Source organism: Bubalus kerabau, chromosome 22, assembly GCF_029407905.1.
Source record: "Bubalus kerabau isolate K-KA32 ecotype Philippines breed swamp buffalo chromosome 22, PCC_UOA_SB_1v2, whole genome shotgun sequence".
Taxonomy (NCBI): Eukaryota; Metazoa; Chordata; class Mammalia; order Artiodactyla; family Bovidae; genus Bubalus; species Bubalus kerabau.
In genome coordinates this window covers 12398794-12419895 of record NC_073645.1, presented here as the reverse complement: position 1 = coordinate 12419895, position 21102 = coordinate 12398794, and the positions used below count along the sequence as shown (strand labels likewise).

Below are 21102 nucleotides of genomic sequence, written 5' to 3'. Positions count from 1 at the left end.
TCCCTTGTCTCCTGTTGTGTCCAAGTCTTTTACAACCCCATGGACTGGAGCCCACCGGGCTCCTCTGTCCAGGCTCCTCTTGCCTCTGATTTCCCAGGCAAGAATACTAGAGTGGGTTGCCATTCCCTTCTCCAGGGGATCTTCCCAACCCAGGGATCGAACCCACGTCTCTTGCATTGGCAGGCAAGTTCTTTACCACTGAGCCACTAAGGCAGCCCTTCTCATGTTTCTTTCCTACCAATACATACATGTGGGCTTTATCAGGATACTCAAAAAGTTTTTATCTAGAACCATACAGATACTAAATAAAGTAATTAGGGACAGAGTAGAGACTGGATCCCACTTCTTCTGACTCTGTAGAGGATAATTTCCCCTCCTTTGAAATCTCCCATATCCCAATGTTCCTTCAGAGTGATCTCAAAGAGGAAATGATGCACTTCCACATTTGAGATTCAAACCTATCATTCTAAAGCCAAGATGCTATATATTACCCCCTCCTACATGTCTAACATTAGCCAAGACAATCTCCTGGAACCTTCCTGGAACCAACTTTTCCTGCTAAAGGCAAACATGAATCTAGCTAAAGTAACTGCTACTGCTGTTATAAAAATATATTATTACTTGTAGGACTCCACAGAATAAGAGGCAATTCTTTTTTTTAATGTGCTGTAGTAACAAGGATGTTTAAATGTCATCTTTATTTTGACCTATTTCAGGGGGAGGCATTAATGCCACATTCTACCTAAATAGGTTTTTATGATACCAAAGACCAGTGCCTTTCCCTGTTGTTTTCTCTTGATGGACAAAAGGCTCCAAAATGGTTTTTAAAAAATAGTGCAACCAAAATGGGTTTTAAAAAATGGTGTGCTTGAGATTGGGTGCAATCTCAAGGGAAAAACTCAAATTCTAACAAAAAACTGTAAGGTAAGGAACTTGGCAAAATTGTATCAATAACACTAGCGGTTTAAACTTGGTTTTAACTCTAACTCATGGTTCTGACACTTTCCATCTCAAAAAAATCTCCATCCTTGACTAATAACCTCAAATTCTATGTGGTTTTCTTACTCTCTGGAATGTCAGGCCTAGTATGTGATGAATAGTCCAGGCTTTACACAGTTCAGCAGGTGAATTTAGACAAACGGTATGCCCAGAAAGACAGTTCTTTCACCAAAAAGAGAAACTAAAGAAATGTTCCTGCTTATGTTATGCTGGTAAAGAGAGTATGATTCAGCACAGCTTGTTTAGAAAGTACAGTGGTGAAACCAAGTCAGAGCCAAAAGACTTTCCATCCCTTTAACAGTCAATTCCAGAAATAACACCTAGAAAAATAGCATTAGTAAGATGTTCATTCCAATGGTAGCCAGAATGGGGGATAAGGTGGCAGAGGGGTGGTTATACACATGAGAAAATGAAGATGTCCATTACCATGCTGACTGAAGCAGGAGGGGGGAAAAAACTCCATGCCCAACAATAGAGATACAATGCAGTAAAACAGTGCCTATTTGATTAATAATTATAAACAATAATTATGAAACCTGTGTAGAAACCTAGAAAAATATTTTGAATGAAATACTAGAGAATACAAAATAGTTATCATCTTTGTCCATTTGGGCTGCTAGAACAAAGTACTATAGACTGGGTAGCTTTTAGCAACAGAAATTTATTTCGCACAGTAGTCTGAGAAGCCCAAGATCCAGGTGCCAGCATAGCCATGCTCTGGTGAGAGCACTCTTTTCCATTCATTGGTGTAACATGGTGAAGGGCTTAGGAATCTCTCTGGAGCCTTTTTATAAATTTAATTATTTATTCGGCTACACCAAGCTTGTTGCCACAGGGGGATCTTCACTCTTCATTATGGCACTGGGATTTTTTGTTGCCTCAAGTGGGATATAGTTTCTCAACCAGGGATTGAACTCGAGACTCCTGCATTGAAAGACGAATTCTTAACCACTAGACCACCAGGAAAGTCCCCTCTCTGGAGCCTCTTTTATAAGGTCATTCATGGGGGCTCTACCTTTATGGCTTAAGGACTTCCCACAGGCCCATCACATCAGGCATTAGGATTTCAACATATGAATTTTAAGGAGGCACTGACATTCAGACCATAGCAAGTATGTATATTTCAATTGCAATAATTTGAAAAAATGCCATTGCCCTGCCTGTAAGCCTTCATCACTGGTTCCCTACTGCCACCAAGTTTTAGCACATGTCATGTCCAGCTCTTTTGCAACTCCATGGACTGTAGCCAGCCAAGCTCCTCTGTCCACGGGATTTCCCAGGCAAGAATATTAGAGTAGATAGCCATTCCCTTCTCCAGAGGATCTTCCCAACGCAGGGATTGAACCCTCATCTCCCGCATTGGCAAGCAGGTGCTTTACAGCTGAGCCGTAGCCTCCTTAAAAATGGCTATTAGGTCCTATTTTGTTTGGTCGCCCCATTCTCTAAAAGCTCTAGTTCTATTTAGAAACCATTGAAATTGCCCAAACATGTCATTCTTCAGCAATGAGCTGAATCATTACTTCCTCAAGAGGGTTTCATGACCTTCCTTACTAGAAGACTCCCCTTCTCAGCATTTTCACACTGCACTGTGATTGCTGTGCACTCTTCAGTCACCCCAAGAGGACAGAGAGCTCACTTCTAGAACTGAGGTCTTGTCTCCTTTACTCCCAGCTCAATCCTACCACAGTGCCTGGCATGTAAAGGGGCTCAACCAGATCCACGAATCACACATCTAAGCACATAACAGGTGTAAAAAACAAGCTAACAAGCTGAGGAAATATGTTTTATTCCCTTGTCTCAGCTAACAGACCTTCATAATGACCTGGAAGACCAAGTTCAAATCTCAAACCCCTCAGAGTTCCTCAGTGAACAAGAGAAGGGGGTGCCTAACCCAAGGCCATACTCCATCTTCTCCAACCCCTGGCTCTCTCCCACATTGTGAGGGGCCTTGTTCACACATATACAGACCCCTTGGACCGTATGTCCAAGCTGTACACACAGCCCCTGCCATAACTGCCTCTTCACGCCCCTCAGAACTCAGAGTGTGTACCAACATCATGGCAGACTCTTGGGAAGTCAGGCCTAGAGAATAAGCTTGGGTGCAGAAGTGGGTGCGGGGCTGTGTGGGCAGGAATTCGGGGTCTTGGCACCTGAAGCACATAGGGGCATGGGCTCTGAATGGAACATAGTCCCTCAGCCCTGCAGAATCCTTGCCCTGTGTGGAGAGGGCACAGTGGAAGGAGGCCAGCACAGACAGAGCCCAGGTGAGTGCAGTCCCTTCTGAATGTCACCAGGACTTTTTCAGAGAAGATGCCCAGAAAGAAACCCCTGATGCAATTTCTCCGGTGGTCCAGTGGCTAAGGTTCCACACTTCCAATTCAGGAGTGCAGGTTCAATCTCTGATTGTGGAACTAAGCCATGTGGTGTGGCCAACACATTGTTTAAAAAAATAAAATAAAGCATGTTTAAAGCATCTTAAAAAAAGAAGAAGAAGAAAACACCAAGAACATGAGCATACATGTTCCCTCCCTGAAATGTGGGCTTTTCAACTGAAACAGCCCTCCAGACCCACCGAGGATGACCATCCCATAGACTGCTGAGCAGAGGCACCAGGAAGATCCACGTGAAACACTAAGGCATTGGGAAGGGCACAGTAAGGTGACCCGGGGAGATTTCTCAGCCCTCTCCTACACTCATTTGGTAAATGAGAGAAGATCAGTGAAAACTGGAAGAGACTCAAAGCTCACATTATCTCTGGATGGTTTGCTCCATGTAAATAATAAGAACTTTATGGTAGCAAGCAGATTGTACATTATCATTAGTATGATTTCAGCCTGCTTTATGGCTCCTCAGCTGGTTGGAAGCATATTTTTAGTTCTAATATCAAAATGTGTCAGAATTTGTTTTGCTAAAGCTAACAGAATGATACAGGTCAGATCAATTATTATGAAAAATTCAATTAAGAAAGTGCCATATGTGGCTCCATAAAAAAAGACTGCAACAGCAAATATGGCTGAAAAGAAGTGGTGACATCAACATCATCCTGCCCTTCAGTCCTCGTCACTGTGGCCACATCAGAATGGGAACCCCCCTTCTCCATGCCAGCCTCATCCTCTCCTCTGTGTCCCCAAACCTCCTATTCTCTTCCGTCACCCCAAACCAGGTCACCAGGCAACCAGTTTAACTCTGCTGTCTGCAGAGGACTTGGTGAACAGGGCTTTGGTATCTTCCTCTGTGGCTGTGTGTGGAGTTGTTGTTTAGTCACCAAGCCATGTCCAACCCTTTTGTGAGCCCATGGACTATTACCCACCAGGCTCCTCTGTACATGAGATTTTGTAGGCAAGAACACTGGGGTGGGTTGCCATTTACTTCTTCAGGGCATCTTCCTAATCCAGGGATCAAACTCACATCTCTTGCATTTCCTGCATTAGTAGGCCGATTCTTTACCACTAAGCCACCAGGGAAGCCCCATTAGTATCTTGCCTGCATGAGTGGTCAGAGGTTAGGGACACCAGCTCTGGGAGCCAACACACTGGATTTCAGTCCCTTTACTACTTCAGGTGACAATGAGGAATTTAATCCTTTTAAGCCTCAGTTCTCTTATCTAAAAATGGGGATAATAGCATCAGTTCCCTCCTGTATCTGTTTAGTAAACTAAATGAGATAATGCATGTTAAAGTACTGAGCATGGTGTCTGGCAAGCAGTAAATACTCAACCTGTATTAGTTATCACGTTTAGTTTTCTGTTATTGACAGGCAGCAGATGAGGTGGAAAGGTTTACAGTTTAAGTCAGGAAATCTGGACCTGCCACAAGCTCTAAGACTTTGGGGGCAGTCAGTTCACCTCTCTGGACCTCCATTTCCTCATCAGCAAATGGGAAGTCATCATACCCATCTGGCAGAGTTGCTTCAGGCTTCAGTGAAATACTGCATGGGGAAAGTGCTTACAAACTATTACGTGATATGCAAGCAGAATTTAATGTAATCATCTCCAAGTTAGCCCTGAGCCTCTGGAAACACTGGGCAGATGCCATCTACACGAGTTTGTTCAGAATGCACTGTCCAGGCAGTTGAGTAATACCTAAAAGCATCCTGAGTCTAGCAATGCAAAGCAAAAATGAGTCACAGAAACGTGGAAGCCTGAGCTCAGAAGGGTTGGGAGATACACAGCAGAGCCAGAATCAGAAAGGCATTGTCTGACTTTTTGTACTTGATAGCTTGTGCCTGCCTGCGTGCTGTCCCTTCCGTCGTGTCTGACCCTTTGAGACCCCATGGACTCTAGCCCACCAGGCTCCTCTGTCCATGGGATTCTCCAGGCAAGACTACTGGAGTGGGTTGCCATACCCTCCTCCAGGGAATCTTCCCACTTAATAGCTTGCTGCTGCTGCTGCTGTTAAGTCGCTTCAGTCGTGTCCGACTCTGTGTGACCCCATAGACAGCAGCCCACCAGGCTCCCCCGTCCCTGGGATTCTCCAGGCAAGAACACTGGAGTGGCTTGCCATTTCCTTCTCCAATTCATGAAAGTGAAAAGTGAAAGTGAAGTCGCTCAGTCGTGTCCGACTCTTAGCGACCCCATGGACCGCAGCCCACCAGGCCCCTCCGTCCATGGGATTTTCCAGGCAAGAGTACTGGAGTAATAGCTTAGCATCTTTCAAATAGATATATTTGAAAGAATAATGTTTTTAAAAAGCCCCCAAATTGATATGCAGTCATATGGCTTCCTGTCAAGTCTACAGTCTATAATGATGTTGTCTCTTGAAACCAGAGCCCAAGAGATAAACCAGTGTGGGGCCACTGTGACGCAGCACAGTGGCTGCCGTGCCCGGGCTGGCCAGGCCTGGCCTCCGAGTTTTACTGATAGAGGCAGCCGGCGATCTGACCACTTGGCTCAGGCTGTGGAATTTTTCAACCTTCTGGTCCGCAGCTCTTGGCTAACAATGACGCTCTCTGCAGGCCCTTCCAGCCTGGTCATTCTCCAAGGCAAAGTGAACTGATTATTTACACACAACTCTTTCTTCTTGGCCTCTGAGGCCTGGGGTGTGTTATGCATTTTTTATCCTGAATCTCTTACTTCAGGAAAGCACTGAGGAGGTACAACACAGGACCATGGAAAGGGGGAAAGAGCTTTGAAGAAAATGAAAGAAAGGAGGGGGCCGCCTCTCTGGCCTGACCCTGCTTTGCCTCTTCAGGTGAAGGAAGAGGAAGGGTGGCGTCAAGGTTGCACCAGAGCGGTTCTGAGGAGGAAGCAGTTTGGGGAAGCGGTCGCTGGCAAAGCTCAAGGCAGCTGCCAACTCCTGCAGGAGGCAGCCTCATCCGCCTGGGGATGCTCGGCCTCAACAGGCCACGGAAACGGCGGAGTCCTGCTCCTTTGGTGTCACCAAGGGGCTGCAGGCGGGGACCCCTGGAGCAGGAGACGCAGGCGCAGGCTGAGGGAGACAGGCCGCGCCACGGTGGCGCTGTAGGCCCAGCCTCTTCACCCCTCTCTGGTCCCCACCTCGGTTTCCTCTTAGCTGTGGCTAAAGAAACAAAACCACACAAAACAAAACAAAAACCCTCACCTCACATGTGTAATATCAATATTTTTATTCAACGTGGGGGGATGAGGGGATTATAGCTAAGCATGTCCGGCCCCTGAGGCTCCTCCTTCCCTCTTGGCTCGTGCCTCAGGGTTCTCTCCTCCGGGCCCTCTCCTCCCCACCTGTGCCCTGTATGCTGCCATTCCGCTTTCTGGCCTCTGGCCTCCTGCTGCACTCTCTTTTTCCTGTCTCAGACCCTTTCCCTGGAAATCCCTCGCTCTCTGCCTCCCTTCTCTCTCAGTACCCCCATTCTCTCTCCAGCTCTTCTAGTCTATCTTTCCTGTCTCCAGCCCATCTCTTTGAAATGCCCTGATGGGGACTTTCTGACTTCTCTGTTTCTGGCTTCTAGGGACTTGAATCATAGTGTAATCTTACATACGGAGCTGTCAAAAGGCCTTGATGCTGGTGGAGAAAGAATAAGGGAGAGGACCGTGGTGGTTCAAGTTTAAATAAGGAAAATGAGTGTCATGATAAAACAATTTTATTTATTAATGAACTTTTTAAAAATACAGATTTCTTCTCCTATTTCTTTGTAGCCTCCCTGGAGTCTAGAATTGTGCCTAACACATGAAGAATACTAAGTAAATATTGGTGGAATAAGTTAACGAATGAGTTGAAAGAACAAATGCTGAAACAAAATGTGGTTTCATTTCGTTTGAGCATGTACAGCTAGTGTCAAGTGAACCAGAGAACTGACATGCCCATCTTTAGAGACTCTTGGAAGACCTCTAATGAGGAAACATATTCACTAATAATTAGCATAAACATTAAAATCTAAATGCTGCTGCTAAGGTTTGCCCTCTTCCACGGTCTAACATTTCTCTTGTTTACTAATTTTCTTGGCAGACCCTTTTTTATAAATACACATAGAATCCCAATCTGCAAGTTCTGTACATAAAGCCTAGGACTCTGCACTCATCCCATGACAACACCAGGTTACTTTTCCATCCCCTCTGCACCCACCTGGTTCATCCGCTTGATTGATCTAACTCACCCTTTCAACAAACTTTTCATAGCTTTTTGTTTTGCCAACTTTTATGCTGTGTGCTTTACACATACCAGCTCAATGAATCCATACCACACTCCAAAGAAGGAACAGCTTTTCTTTCTGCTTTTCAGATGAGAAAACTGAGGCTGAAGCTGTTCAAGTAGGTTTACTGACCATCCCGGTTTGCCCACCTCCACGGGGGTTCCACGACCAGGGGCTTGCAGTTTTCCTACTAGGACAGTCCAGGGCAAGCTGTCCCAGTTTGCTTGGGGCTGCGGAGTTTCCCAGGACATGCCAAAATGGGAAAGTCTCATGCAAATTGGATGACCTGGACACCTGACCCAAGTCATGTGCTTGAGGTCACACAGCTACTAAATATTACAGTGGGATTCAAAGTACCCCTGGTCTGATGTCAAGGCTCCACTTTTACCTACCCTGCTTCATCCAGCCAATCTTTCATTTCTGACTGCTTCTAAGACATCTCACAGTCACCTGGTACCCCAAATGTCACCTCTCCAAAAATCTCTCTTCCCCTAAAACCAACTGTGCTGATCCCCCTCTACTGAAGTTACCTAAAAGCGTCCCGAGTCACTTCCAAATCTCCCCAATTCTCCCCTCCCTTGCTGCTCCCATCACCACCACCTTCATCATGTCTCCTGCCCCTGAATTCCTGGAGCCAAAAGGCCTCTCTGCCTCCAAGTATCCTCCCCGCACAGACCCTGAGATGCATTCTCTAGAATATAGACCCAAAAGAGAATCATGGGACAACCCTGAGTTGGTGTGTTGAACAGCTAAGACAAACAGAATGAAAGCAAGCCCACTCCAGCATCACATCTTCCTAATCTTTGGCGAGTGTGCCTTCCAAGGCACCTCACCCTGCCTCTCCTGTGCTTCTCCTGGGCCTCAGAGCAAGTCCAAACTGTGTATCTGGAACATTCCAGCCCTCCTGCTCTCTCTGCTCAGATAGGTTGGTCTGGTCCTCACAGACCTCTGCTAACTTCCACACACTCTGCTCTTGTCCACCCTGCCCTCCCTCCATCACTGAGAAGGTCTTTATTGAGCATCTACCATGAGCAAAGCCTCACACTGGGGGATACACCCCCGAGAAGACCCAGCCCCCCCCAGATAAGTGGCTTGCCCTCTCCCACACGTTCACCTCCTCACAACCCATTCTCCTGACTCCTTTTCCTCATCATTTTCCAGAACATACAATGTTTATACCATGATTTTTGTCATTCAGGCTTTTCAGTCTCATTTTCTGTCTACTCCATGTAGGTGGGTCTTGATTTCTTAATAAGATGGACCAGTCTCAGATGTCATAGTACTGACAAGCCTTTCTTCCTATTCCCCACAATACATCTGGCTTTCTACTGGGTATATACTTGAGAATGACTCATTGAGCTGAATTAAATTGGTCACAACAGATTTTCTGTCACAGACAATACTATGCAGCAATTCTTTTTTCTCTGATTCCAGTTTACACAGCAGTCATTCTGCCAAAGAAAACCTCGACTGGATACTCTTTGCACCGCAGTCCAGGAGGGAAAGAGCTGACATCCAGTTGACACACTAACACTGCTTTATTCTACCACCACTGGGGAGAAGCCTACCTCCCTGTCCTGCTCGCCCACCTCCCACAGACAGTTCAAAGAACCTAATCACCTGAATCTTCTGAATCCTCCGTCACCTTCCACCTCCTCAGCAAACGCACATTCCACCTCAAATACTGAACCACAACTTAGACTTTTAAAGTTCAAGAGTTAAGAAGAACTAGCAATTGACTCATTTCTCCTTGATTCAAAGAACTATGTGGGTTCTCTAGAGCAGCCCTGACACCCTTCATGTGCGCCAGTTCCTGAAGCCAGGGAAGTCCAAGGGGATTCCTACTTCCCTAACCAAACTGAACTGAGTACCATAAATCGCACAGCCTTGCTGTGTGACCTTGACCCAGTAAGTCATCTCACTGCTCTGGGCTCAGGAGTCTGCGGCTACAAAGTGAGGGACCGCTTCTCTGCAGGTTCTCCAGGGACCCCTGAGCACACGCGTTTTCTGATTCTAATTTCCTTCTCCCTCCTGGGCTGCCTCCCCAGCACAACCTGTTCAGAAAACAACTCCAGCCCCAGCAAGTCCTCTGCTACCCTCTCAGCTCTTCCATTGCCAGGATAAAAGGTAGAAAGACATTTTATTAAGTTCCAGTCTGAGAAAAGCGCATGAAAACTGCTAGTTACTCCCCCAGTCAAAGGGCAAACAAGCCCCTGTGGCTCTCAGCTGTCCTGTGGATGCTAGGGTACCTAAGGTTGGAGAAAAATGAAAAGACTGAGCAGGAACATGAAAAATGGAGAAAAACGAAAGAGTGAGCAGGGACATTTGATCAGGTCTGGGCTCAGACACAGGAAGCCTGGCTAACAATGACCTGACACCCTCCCCACCAGAATCTGAGGGCTCTTCCTTGAAGAAGCTGAGCAAGTCGAGTCTTGGCTGCTGGCTGGGAAATGAAAAGTCATCATCAGGAGAAGAGGCAGCTGCTGGCCGCCAAGGGAGCATGGATATGCACGCCAAGTGCTCTCGACAGTGAGAGAAACTGACCAGCAGGGTTTGATCAGATGAGGTATGAGTTTCTCTTGATGGTTCAATGCTTTTACATTGAATACTTGGAAACATCTAAAAACCATGGTGCCTCAAAGATGGAAGACAACTTTCCCTTATAAATACAACCCCTGTTAAAGCTATTAGAGTTTGCGGATATATACTAGGAGAAACTGCACCAAGATAAGGAGAGAGCAGGGTTGGATGGTGAGAAAGAACCAAATTCCTGGCAGCCAAGTATAATCACATAGAAAAATGGAGGCTAGCCATGCAAATAGACCCTCCAGTAGACTGTGACTTGGAAAGAAGCAGCAAATGAGGAGGGGTCCAGCATAAATAACTTCAGACAACCCCTCTAGGCTCTCTGGCTTCTACCTTTCCATGTTTTGTGACTTCATTCTCATTCTTTTTTTTTTTTTTCTTCCCACATGTATTTACTGAACACCCGACACAAGTCAGGAATTTTTCTCAAAACAGATGAAACAGACAAGGGTCTGCTCAAACAGACTTAAGTCAGACAATAAACAAAGGGAAAGCACATGAATGAAGGAGATCGTTTTAGATGATACTAAATAGCCTATGAGTGAAAAAGGCAAAGAATCTTTGATAGAGAAAGACTTGGTGCAAGGACTGCTTTAGAGAGAGAAGTAAACTAGACCTAACCAGGGAAAGCTTGGAGGTAATATATGAGCACAGAGAAGAAGCCAGACTTGAGAAGCTGCTAGAGAAAGGCAACCTCAGCAGAGAGAAGGGAATGCAAAGGGCCCCAGGGACAGCAGAAGGGCCGAGGGGACCTGGAGCTTGAGGAGTCTGTCTGGATATAGGAGGAGAAGGGTGGAAGCCCCAGGACAAGTCGTGTGGGCCCTTGAGAGCCACAATGAAGAAAAATCAAAGTGGGCAGCCGTCGGGTATAGTGTCATGGAGAGGGGTCTCTTCCCTGAGCTGGGGAGGCTATTTCTCCAGGGAGAGAAACACTGAGCAAGGGAGCTCAGCCCACGGGGAGGCAGCTCCAGGAGCCGCACTTACAGCAAAGAACCACCAGATGGCTCCATGGGAAGACTGCCCAGGGCCGCCTCCTGCCACTGCTGACGCCTTTCCTGTCTAAGGTAGAAGCACTTTTCCCACCAAACAAAAGCTTCTTTAGCAAACTGCCACTTTGCTTTTTTTTTTTAAACAAAAGAAACCAATAGCAACCAGCACAACAGAGTGGTCCTGGTGACTTAACATCTTTGCTTCCTACTGGCTGAAAGAGGAAGCTCCTACTCGCCAGGGGGACCCCTCGATGATTCATTCCCAAGCTCCCACTTTTCAAAACACTGTGCCCACCCCAACTGGCTAGGTCGCTCTCCTTTCCAGATACACAATCCTAGAAAAAGAGAAATGCCGGTAGCCAGGCCACAGGCCAAGCTCCAACTGTCCAAGAAACAGATTTGCCCAAGAAGTAATGGTTCTAGGACTTTAGGACCTCCAGTGATGGTTTGTACGAGAACCTGGGGCTGGAGGGGGAAGAGGAGCAGAATGTAAAGGTCAGGCAGGATGTTTGCTATATTATTACCAAATTTCCTCTCAATAGTATCTTTTTTTTCAATAAACACAAGAATTGCTCCAGACCTCCTAACAAGCACCAGACCTAGAAACAGAGTTATTCAATATGAAACAAAGGGTGTCAGTGACCAGCACGCAGGTCTGGAACCAGGAAGCAAAAGTCTGCAGGACTTATCAGTGAGTCAGCTGAATCCATCCAGGGCTCAGGGGCCTCCCAGGAGTGTGAATGGGAAAAAAAAAAAAAAAAAAAGTCAGCCTCTGTCTTTAAGAAGCTTACAGTCTAAAGTTGGCATGGGAATTCTCACTCAATGAAATTTTTTTTTTCCTCCCTATCTGTTGGAACTAGCCTCTCTCACCCTCTATTTCCAATCGTCACATTATAGTTGTGTTTGACCTATGTCTCTCAATAGATAGGAAGTCCCTTGTCCAGCCCACATGTCATCCACATCTGTGTCCCCCGGCACCTCCCACACAAGACTGAGAGACAAATATATATAGGTAGTGATAATTTATAGATACAAAGACAGAGGGAGAATTTGTTTCACAGTATTGTTCTCAAAACCCTGCTCTCCACCTTTCCCTGACATGGTACATACACACACACACACACACACACACTTAAAGGATATATGCATCATGGTCTAGCAGCTCATTTTCACAACTCCCATTGGAGCAAATTCAAGATAAAGAAGTGACCCTGGAACATGAAGCTGTATGATGACTTTTCTATCTGCCTGACCCAAAAAAAGAAAAAGCCAGGAAGGGCTCGTGATGAATTACTTTCAGCAGACTGTCACTGTTGAAAACATGTTCTTCCTGCCCCTGCTTCACTGGCAGTACAGGGTGTTTGGGGCCAGACTGGCACCCCAAAGAGCCTTGCATGGTAAGTATGTCACCGCTGGCTGCATCTTCCTCTGTCATTGCTCTAATCGCCTATCTCCCCTGGGGGCATTGACCCCTTTAAATGGCTACCAGTTTCCAACTTGTTTGGTCAAAATCTGCTAGCCTGAAGGTCAGATCCTCTTCAGCTGAAACTTCCCCTTTCTTGCGATAACTTCCCTGGATTCCCACCATCACGTTTCCATAGTCCTCTGAACTTCCAGCCCTTCTCACCCTTATAATTGCTTAATTGAATTTGAATTAAATATTTGCCTAATATCACCAGAGCAAGACGGCTGAGCCCTCTGTGTGTAGGGAGCAGATCTTTTTGTTCAAGCACTCAAAGTAGTGGCAGGCACCAAGTAAGTCCTCATGAGTATTTATGACTCATTCAGAGACTGGCTGACTTGATTACTCTGGCCCCAATTTACCATTTGGGTTTCATCTCCTGACTCCTCCAGATACACACCAATGTTCCATCTAAATACACTATTCCTTAAAAATCTCTCTTTACTTTCCTATCCCTATGACTTTGGTCATGCAATTCCTTCTTTTTGGATAATGAATATTATTTTCCATCCCATTTAAAAAGCAATCAGACAATCAGAATCAAAAAAGACTTAAGAATACTTTTTACTGAGATACAGTTTCACATACCACAAAATCAACTGATGATTTTTATTGTATTCCCAGCCACCATCACCAATTCCAGAACATTGCCATCACCCCAAAAAGAAGCCTGATACCCATTGGTCATCACTCCCTATTCTTCTCCTCCCCCAGCTTCTGTCAATCACTAATCCACGTTTTGTCTCAACAGATTTGTCTATCCTAGATATTTCATTTAAATGAAATCATACAATACGTACAGTTTCTTTCACTTATATTATTTTCAAGGTTCATGCATATCATAGCATAGATCAGTACTTCATTCCTCCTTATGGCTGAATAGTATATATTCCATTGTATGACTACATTATGTTTTATCTATTCATTCATCAACTGATGAACATTTGGGTTGTTTACACTTTGGAGCTATTATGAATAATGCTGCTGTGAATATTTGTGTGCAAGCTTGTGAAAATATGTTTTTAATTATCTTGGGTTTATATCTAGGAATGGAATTGTTGGAGAGTTGACTCATTGGAAAAGACCCTGATGCTGGGAGGGATTGGGGGCAGGAGGAGAAGGGGACGAGAGAGGATGAGATGCTGGATGGCATCACTGACTCGATGGACGTGAGTTTGAGTGAACTCCGGGAGTTGGTGATGGACAGGGAGGCCTGGCGTGCTGCAATTCATGGGGTCGCAAAGAGTCGAACACGACTGAGCAACTGAACTGACTGACTGATGGTAACTCTGTTTAACTTTGTAAGGAACTGCCAAACTGTTTTTCCAAAGTGGCTGTACCTTTTTTACACTCATCTGCAGTGTATGAAGATTCCAACTTCTCTACATACTTGCCAACATGTTATCTGTTGTTGTTGATTATTATTATCACCCAAACCAGTGAATATGGAGTAGTATCTCGCGTGTTTTTGATTTGCATTTCTCTGATAACTAATGATATTGAGTATTTTTTCATGTGCTTATTGGTTAATTGTTTTATTTGGAGATGTATTTATTCAAGTCCTTTGCTATTGTTAAGTGGGTTATTTTTCTTTTTATTGTTGAGTTGTAAGAATTCTTTATATGTTCTGGATGTGTAAGATCCTTATCAGATCTTTGCAATATGACTTGCAAATATCTACCATTCTGTGGGTTGTCTTTTCACTTCCTTGACAGAGTCTTTGAAGCACAAAGGTTGAATTTTACAAAAGCCCAACTTATTCTTTGGTTTCTTGTGCTTAAGGTACCTATCTAAGATTTACACCAAGGTTTTAAGATTTACACCTTACAAGGTGTTTTTCTTTTAAGAGTCTGATACTCTAGCTCTTATATTTAGGTTTTTGATCAATTTTGAGTTAACTTTTATACATGGTGTAAGAGGGTCCAGATTAATTCTTTCACATGTGGATATCTAGTTATCTCAGAACCATTTTCTTTAAAAGACTGTTCTTTCCATACTGAATTGTCTTGGCAAGAAGAAACATTTTAAAATAATCCTAATCTAAGAGTCTGCCGTGGTAAAGACAACAACCACTGTACTCTGAGGGATGATAGTCAGGAATGCAGAGGTTGATTGGGTTATTTTAGGCAGAAATAACTATGTATAAATTCTATAAGCACCATCTAAGTCCACCTCTTTCTATATGTAGTAATGGTTTGTAACCTTGTTTAGGATAAATAAGCCAATATAATTGTGGGCTTTTGCAAATACACAACATTCTGCTTAAAATGTGAAGGAGTTCACAGCCCACAAGCCTCCCCACAGACCCTAAGCAAGGAATCTCTGCTCCACTCTCCTTCCCACAAAGTTCATCTACTGCTGAGAACTCCGGCCAACACTCCACAAAGCAGCTGACTCACTATGCTTTTATTTGTTGATGTGTATCCTACTCTCTCCTTTGAAATACACATTTCCACCTAACTCCTTGATATGTGCACCACATCCCTAAGCGTCTCAAATTCAGCACTTGCAACTCATCATCTTCATCTTCCCTCCCCCAGCCCAGCTCATAGCCCCAGCTTCCCTTTTTCTGGTCACAGAACCATTCTTCCCATCACCCAGGCTCAAATCTCAAAGTCATCTTCGCTTCTTGTTCCCTTCACCAGCCCGCCTCCACCGTCCAGTCAGTGTCCAGGTTTGTACAGCTTTCATTCTGAGCGGCTATCAGTACTCTGCCTGGTTGTTGCAATATGTCTCTGGCCTTGCTTGTTTCTTTCTCTTTTTTTTTCCTCCAGTTTTACTGAGATATAATTGACATACAGCACTGTGCTAAGATCACAGTGTATAGCATAGTGGTTTGATTCACATACATCATGAAACAAGTATCACAGTAAAGTTTAGTGAACATTATCATCTCATGTAGACACAAAATTAAAGAAACAGAAATTTTTTTTCTTGTGACAAGAACTCAGGATTTACTCTCTTAGCAACTTTCATATATGACATACAGCACTGTTAATTATGTTAATCATGTATGGTCTATCCCTAGTGCTTATTTATCTTATAATTATTTTTATTCAAAAATATGCTTCAACCCACCTAGTCCTTTGTGGCTCCAGTTAATCATAACAGGTTAAGTGGCACAAGAGCTTAAATAAGTCACATGTAAGAATGACTCTGTCTTCAAGGTGGGGCTAGAATTAATAAATAGATTTTTTACCCAGGTCCTTCTAGGTTCAAAGAATTGGAATACAAAGGAACACAGAGATAGAATTCCTGCCCTCAGGGAGCTTACCATTTTAATCACAAAGATCAGGGCCACACACAGCAGACTTGGCCTGGAGATCTGCTAGTTCTCAAGGAACTACATTAGGACTTTTTCAGCCTCTGAGTTTAGGATTTTTCCAACGTTCTATTCCATCTCCCAGACGACAAAGACATGGAGGCATGAGGAAGCAGCTTTGAACTCTGATCACTTCTACCACTGGCTGGAGTCTCATAGTCCTCAGACTTCCCACTCACATGAACCAAACACAGTCCAGTTCTGCTTTCTCTCTGTCTCAAAAACACTTCAGGATGGGGAAAGGGAGTGATTATAAATAAACACAATGTGCTCTTCTGCAACAAGAACACAGAAATATGAACTATTGCAGCTATTGCAATCTGCATTGGAGCACAAGCACTGTTTTAATTTAGTCCTTGCATTTAGACAGCATTTTTGGATTTGCAGTATTCTTTCACATACACCTTGCAAAGTAGGGGGAAGCCCCAATCACTCAGTGGGTAAAGAATCTGCCTGCAATGCGGAAGCCATAGGAGACATGGATTTGATCCCTGGGGCAGGAAGATCCCCTGGAGGAGAAAATGGCAACCCACTCCAGTATTCTTGCCAGGAAAATCCTATGGACAGAGGATCCTGGAGGGCTACGGTCCAAAGACTCACAAAGAGTCTGACACAACTGAGCAAACACACACATATGTTTGAGAGGTAGAAATGACTCCTGTTGGTTTATCAGTGAAGAAGTGAAACCTCCAAGAGTTTATGTGATTTACCCAAAATCACACAATTCATGAGGTTCTTTGACAGGGAACTTTGGGGAAGCTCTTTAAAAAGAAGTAGATGGTGAAGGTGGGGAAGGGACACCTTTGCCTTTCTCTTCATCCTGATTCTTGCCTGGAATTCAGACATGAAAGCTATAATTCAAGCAGCCATATTGTAACTTTGAACTTGAAAGCCATGCAAAAAGAATGGCAAAGCAGAAAAACAGAAATAGCCTTGGCCACTGACATCTTGCAAACATCAGAACTGAACAGCCTTCCATTGGCTTTTTTTTTTTTCTTTGTCATGTGTTTAAAATACTATAGTTGGGTCTCTGTTTCTAGCAGCTGTAACCATTCTTTGGTGCCTCAGCTTTATCTATAACTGGGCAAAACTAGTATCAATCACCAAATGATGTCACATCATTATGATTGTGCCTGGGAGTCACTCTCTTCGCATTCCTAAGAGGAACATATACTATCCTTTCCCACTTATGCCATTAAAATGACAATTGTAGGGAATATAGATGCAGATTTCTAAACCTGTGATATACCTAATGGCATATAACCTATGATTGAAATCATGCAAAATGTCTATATATGAAAAGACTAAAATTTAATACCTGAAATAAATATATGATATAAACTTCCTAGTATATGGAAATTAAAATAGAAATTTAAGTTGGCAGAATCCTGGTTGGTTTTTTAAATCCTATTTTCAAAATTATCCTTAATATTGTTGCCTTATCCTTTTAAATAGAGCATGAAAAGATTTTTTTTAATTACTAGATTCTCTAAAATATCACCTCTGCTATTTAGTTACTACTAAACAAATTTATTTTTGCCCAGGAGAGGTAAGAAAATATAACTTCTGAGTATATGAGGCCATCCTTCCCTATGATGATACATATTTTAGGAATGGGAAGAATTATAATCCATATTCACATTTTTAAAACAAAACTAGAGAATGAAGGGCATCTCCTTGAACTTGGTACATTTTGAAGGTTATCTGAAGAAGGCCCCAGGGTGAATGGGTAGAGTCTTGAGGCCTTTGGTGGGATCACATCACACAGGAGTGACCTTGCCAGCCCACACTTCTACTTCTTCATTCAAGAGCATGTGGGAGATGGGACTAGTTTCTAATGTCTGTCCTTTAATCTCAATTTTTCACTTCCTTTTGGTATGAATCCTCAATGGGGACAGTTCAGGGTTCTGTAGACCCACTTTCTCATCTTGATGGTATTTCTGGTCTCCTCAGAGAATGTTACACTTGACACTTGTTTCCTTTCTGAGTTCTTTCTTCTATATTATGCAGCTTCTCGTGGGATTTACCCTTGCCCTCCTTCATATTAAGCTGCAGATGATGTGGGGCCATTCATTTCAATGGAGGACTAACCAAGCTTATCTAAGCATTTGAGTGGCAGAAAGGGTGAAGTGGGAAGGAGTGAGGGTGAGGGGAAAACGGGTGTACACTTGTGTTCCATGTAGAGTGTGCTGCATGCCATCCTCTTCCTGAAACTTTACCTACATCCTTCATCCTACCATGACTTCTTCATGGGACATGTCATTGAATTATTATCACTAGTGTACAAAGGAGAAAGTTGAAGCTTTTAAAGTTAACCAACTAGACAAGTTAACACTGTTAGAAAATGGCTGCAAAAAATAGGTGAGTTCACAATGTTATGTGCCAGCCTGAATGGGAGAGGGTTTTAGGGGAGAAAGGATACATATACATGCATGGCTGAGTCCCTTTGCTATTCACCTGAAATTACCACAACATTTTTTATCAGCTATACCCAAATACAAAATAAAAGTTTAAAGTTTGGGGAAATAAAAATGAGTTCAACTGTTTAACCTCAAAGTCACCAGTCTTTCTATTACATTTGCAATGATCTCACCAGCCAGCCAAGTGCCCTGAAAACTTTCAATCTATTTTCTAGTTTAGATTACTGACTATTCATGTAAGAAAACATGCTGTATTTAGGGGAAAGTGAAAAAATGCCACTTAGCCATAGAAAGCAGCACCACACAGGGATTCACAGATGACCTCTGATGCTCAATTGTCAGGTTCAAAAACAGACCTTGCCACTGTGTGACCTTGGGCAAGTTTCTTAACTTCTCTGTGCCTTGGGCTCTTTATCTATAAAATGGGAATGAGAATATCCCTACCTATGAAGTCTTTATGAGAACTGAGTGAGAAGGAAGTTATAATACACATAAACACTACCCTAGAAAGGGCAACAAGAGGAACAGGTAGGTTCTAGTCCAGAAGTTTGAGGAGTGTGGAAGCTCTGCCACTCATGGATATTTATAAATCCAAAGTTCCACCTTACAGAACCAGGATTTACTTTTCATAGTACTCTTTCTCCAGGTGTATTTGAGTGTAGTAACCCTAAAGCTGGAGCAAGTCTTCTGGCTTTGGGGAAGTCTCCTTTAGGAGAGCGGGTATCTGGCACAGAAATCCCTTCCCTCCCACAAACCCAGTGCAACAAGCAAGGGGACTTGAGGATGATTTAATCCTGCTACATCTTTTTGCTCAGTGTTTTAAAGAGTCAAGAGGATTTTTTTTCCATTGGTAATTTGCATGTCGTTCCCACGATTACATTTTGAAGTAGATGAGTAATATTTAGAAATAGAAGGCTTTCCACTTCTAGTTCCTCTCATTGGTATGTGATGTAGGCAAGTCACACATACTGTTCGGGTTGAGTCTTGCTTTCTACCAGATGGAGAACCATTCATCAAATGAATAATTGCTACATCTTTTCAAATACAGTCAATTGCATTTTACTAAAAATGTCTTGTCCAACCTCCTCTCCCCACTGCCAAAAAAAAAAAAAAAAAGCAAGAATAATTAACAAACTGAACAACAAGACATACTTACCTACAATCAAGAACAGAAGACTGAGTAGGTCATTCTGCCTGCAAGGGTGTCCCACCAGCCTTTGAATCTCCGATATATAATTGCCTACAAGGGTTTAGCTGAAAACCAGGAGACTACGTACTAAAGTTGCATGTGACATAAGTACATAGGAAAAATGACTACATCTCTAAAAGGACATATTTTCTACTTTAACTAGAAGAAGGTGCCCAGGAGAAAGTAAAAAAGTGATTAATCAGGAATCATTGTACCAGGCCTGACTCTGCTCTGGAGATTTCATGAAACAGTTTAAAAACAAAAAAAAAAGTTTTGTTAATGAAAATTACCAACATTTTCTTTTCAAATAAAAATTACAGAAATGTTGCTATCTACCATCACCACATTCAATAAATAAAACAGACATTTTACTAACTAATGTAGAAATAAGAGGTATTGGGTTGGCCAAAAGGTTCATTTGGGTTTTTCTGTAAGCCAATACTTAATTTTAGACTAAAAGACAGTTCTTAAAATCAAATACATTTAGTGATGTGAAAACCTCACGACTTTGCCTTACTTTCTCACTTGCTCATGAATCAGTGAACTCTATCCCTTCCTGGCACCAGTCCAAGAAATGGTATTTGGGAATGACTTCTCTAGCTAAGGGTCTTCTTCTGGCTTATTCGTGTGAGCCAGGGCAAAGTACTCTGCTTCCCTGAGGTTCAGTGACCCATGAAATGGAAATAACCTGTGTTTGCCTGGCCTACTTCACAGGACTGCGATCAAAGAAGACACGGTAACACATACAAAGCAGCCTTGGCAATGGTGAAAAACTATACACATGTTCAGGATTGTTACTCTTTTCAACATAAGTTATATACTTATTCCCAAATTCCTGGGATTAGATGATTCCACTATAAAATTGTCCATTTCAGAGACACAGCAAATGCCAGACGCTAACACATTTTCTCCACTAAGAAAAGAAAACATGAACTGATAGCTTACCATGGATACTAGGAACATCGTCCAAAAATCATCCAATCAAGGGATATTTGTTTAGGTCCATCCTTAAGACTCTGAGCAGATTCCATCTAAACCAAGTCACATGAATGGGAGCTTTTACCATTTTAAATATTTCAACAGAAGTTTCACAGACTCGATTCAACACTTCACAGACAGCATATTTTACTCATCTCTGCATCCACAGAACTGGGAACAATGCCGGGAACAGAACAGTGAATCGGTGGATGCTGAATAAATGAAGAAACAAGGATCTGGGCCCCAGGAAGGCATTTTTCAGGTTATTGCTCTAGTGCCCTCACCAATAAACTGGGAAGAAAACTACTAACCTAACTCCTGGGGTGGTTACAAATATTTTCTATTAAAGACAACCAAAAAAAAAAAAAATATATATATATATTACTGATGGGAATGTAAAATGGTATAGCCACTTTGGAAAAACAGCTTGGTAGGTTCTTGCAAAATTAAAAAGTAGAATTACCATATAACCCAATAGGTCCACTCCTAGATATATACCCAAAAGAAGTGAAAATATTCATTCATACAAGTTATAAATAAATGTCCATATC

The 21102-nt window shown here is 43.1% G+C and overlaps 1 long non-coding RNA gene across 7 annotated transcripts in view; it reads right to left on the bottom strand.

Annotated features, from left to right (window-relative positions):
- Nucleotides 1–21102, bottom strand: part of LOC129636776 (uncharacterized) — a 200126-nt gene that overhangs the window by 105000 nt on the left and 74024 nt on the right. For 6 of the 7 annotated variants that reach the window (XR_008707111.1, XR_008707110.1, XR_008707109.1 and 3 more), the window contains exon 4: nucleotides 20519–20604. This is a non-coding gene — a long non-coding RNA (uncharacterized LOC129636776). Of the gene's footprint in view, nucleotides 1–19206; nucleotides 19479–20518; nucleotides 20605–21102 lie in introns of those variants that run through there. The other variant, XR_008707113.1, reaches the window with a different exon arrangement.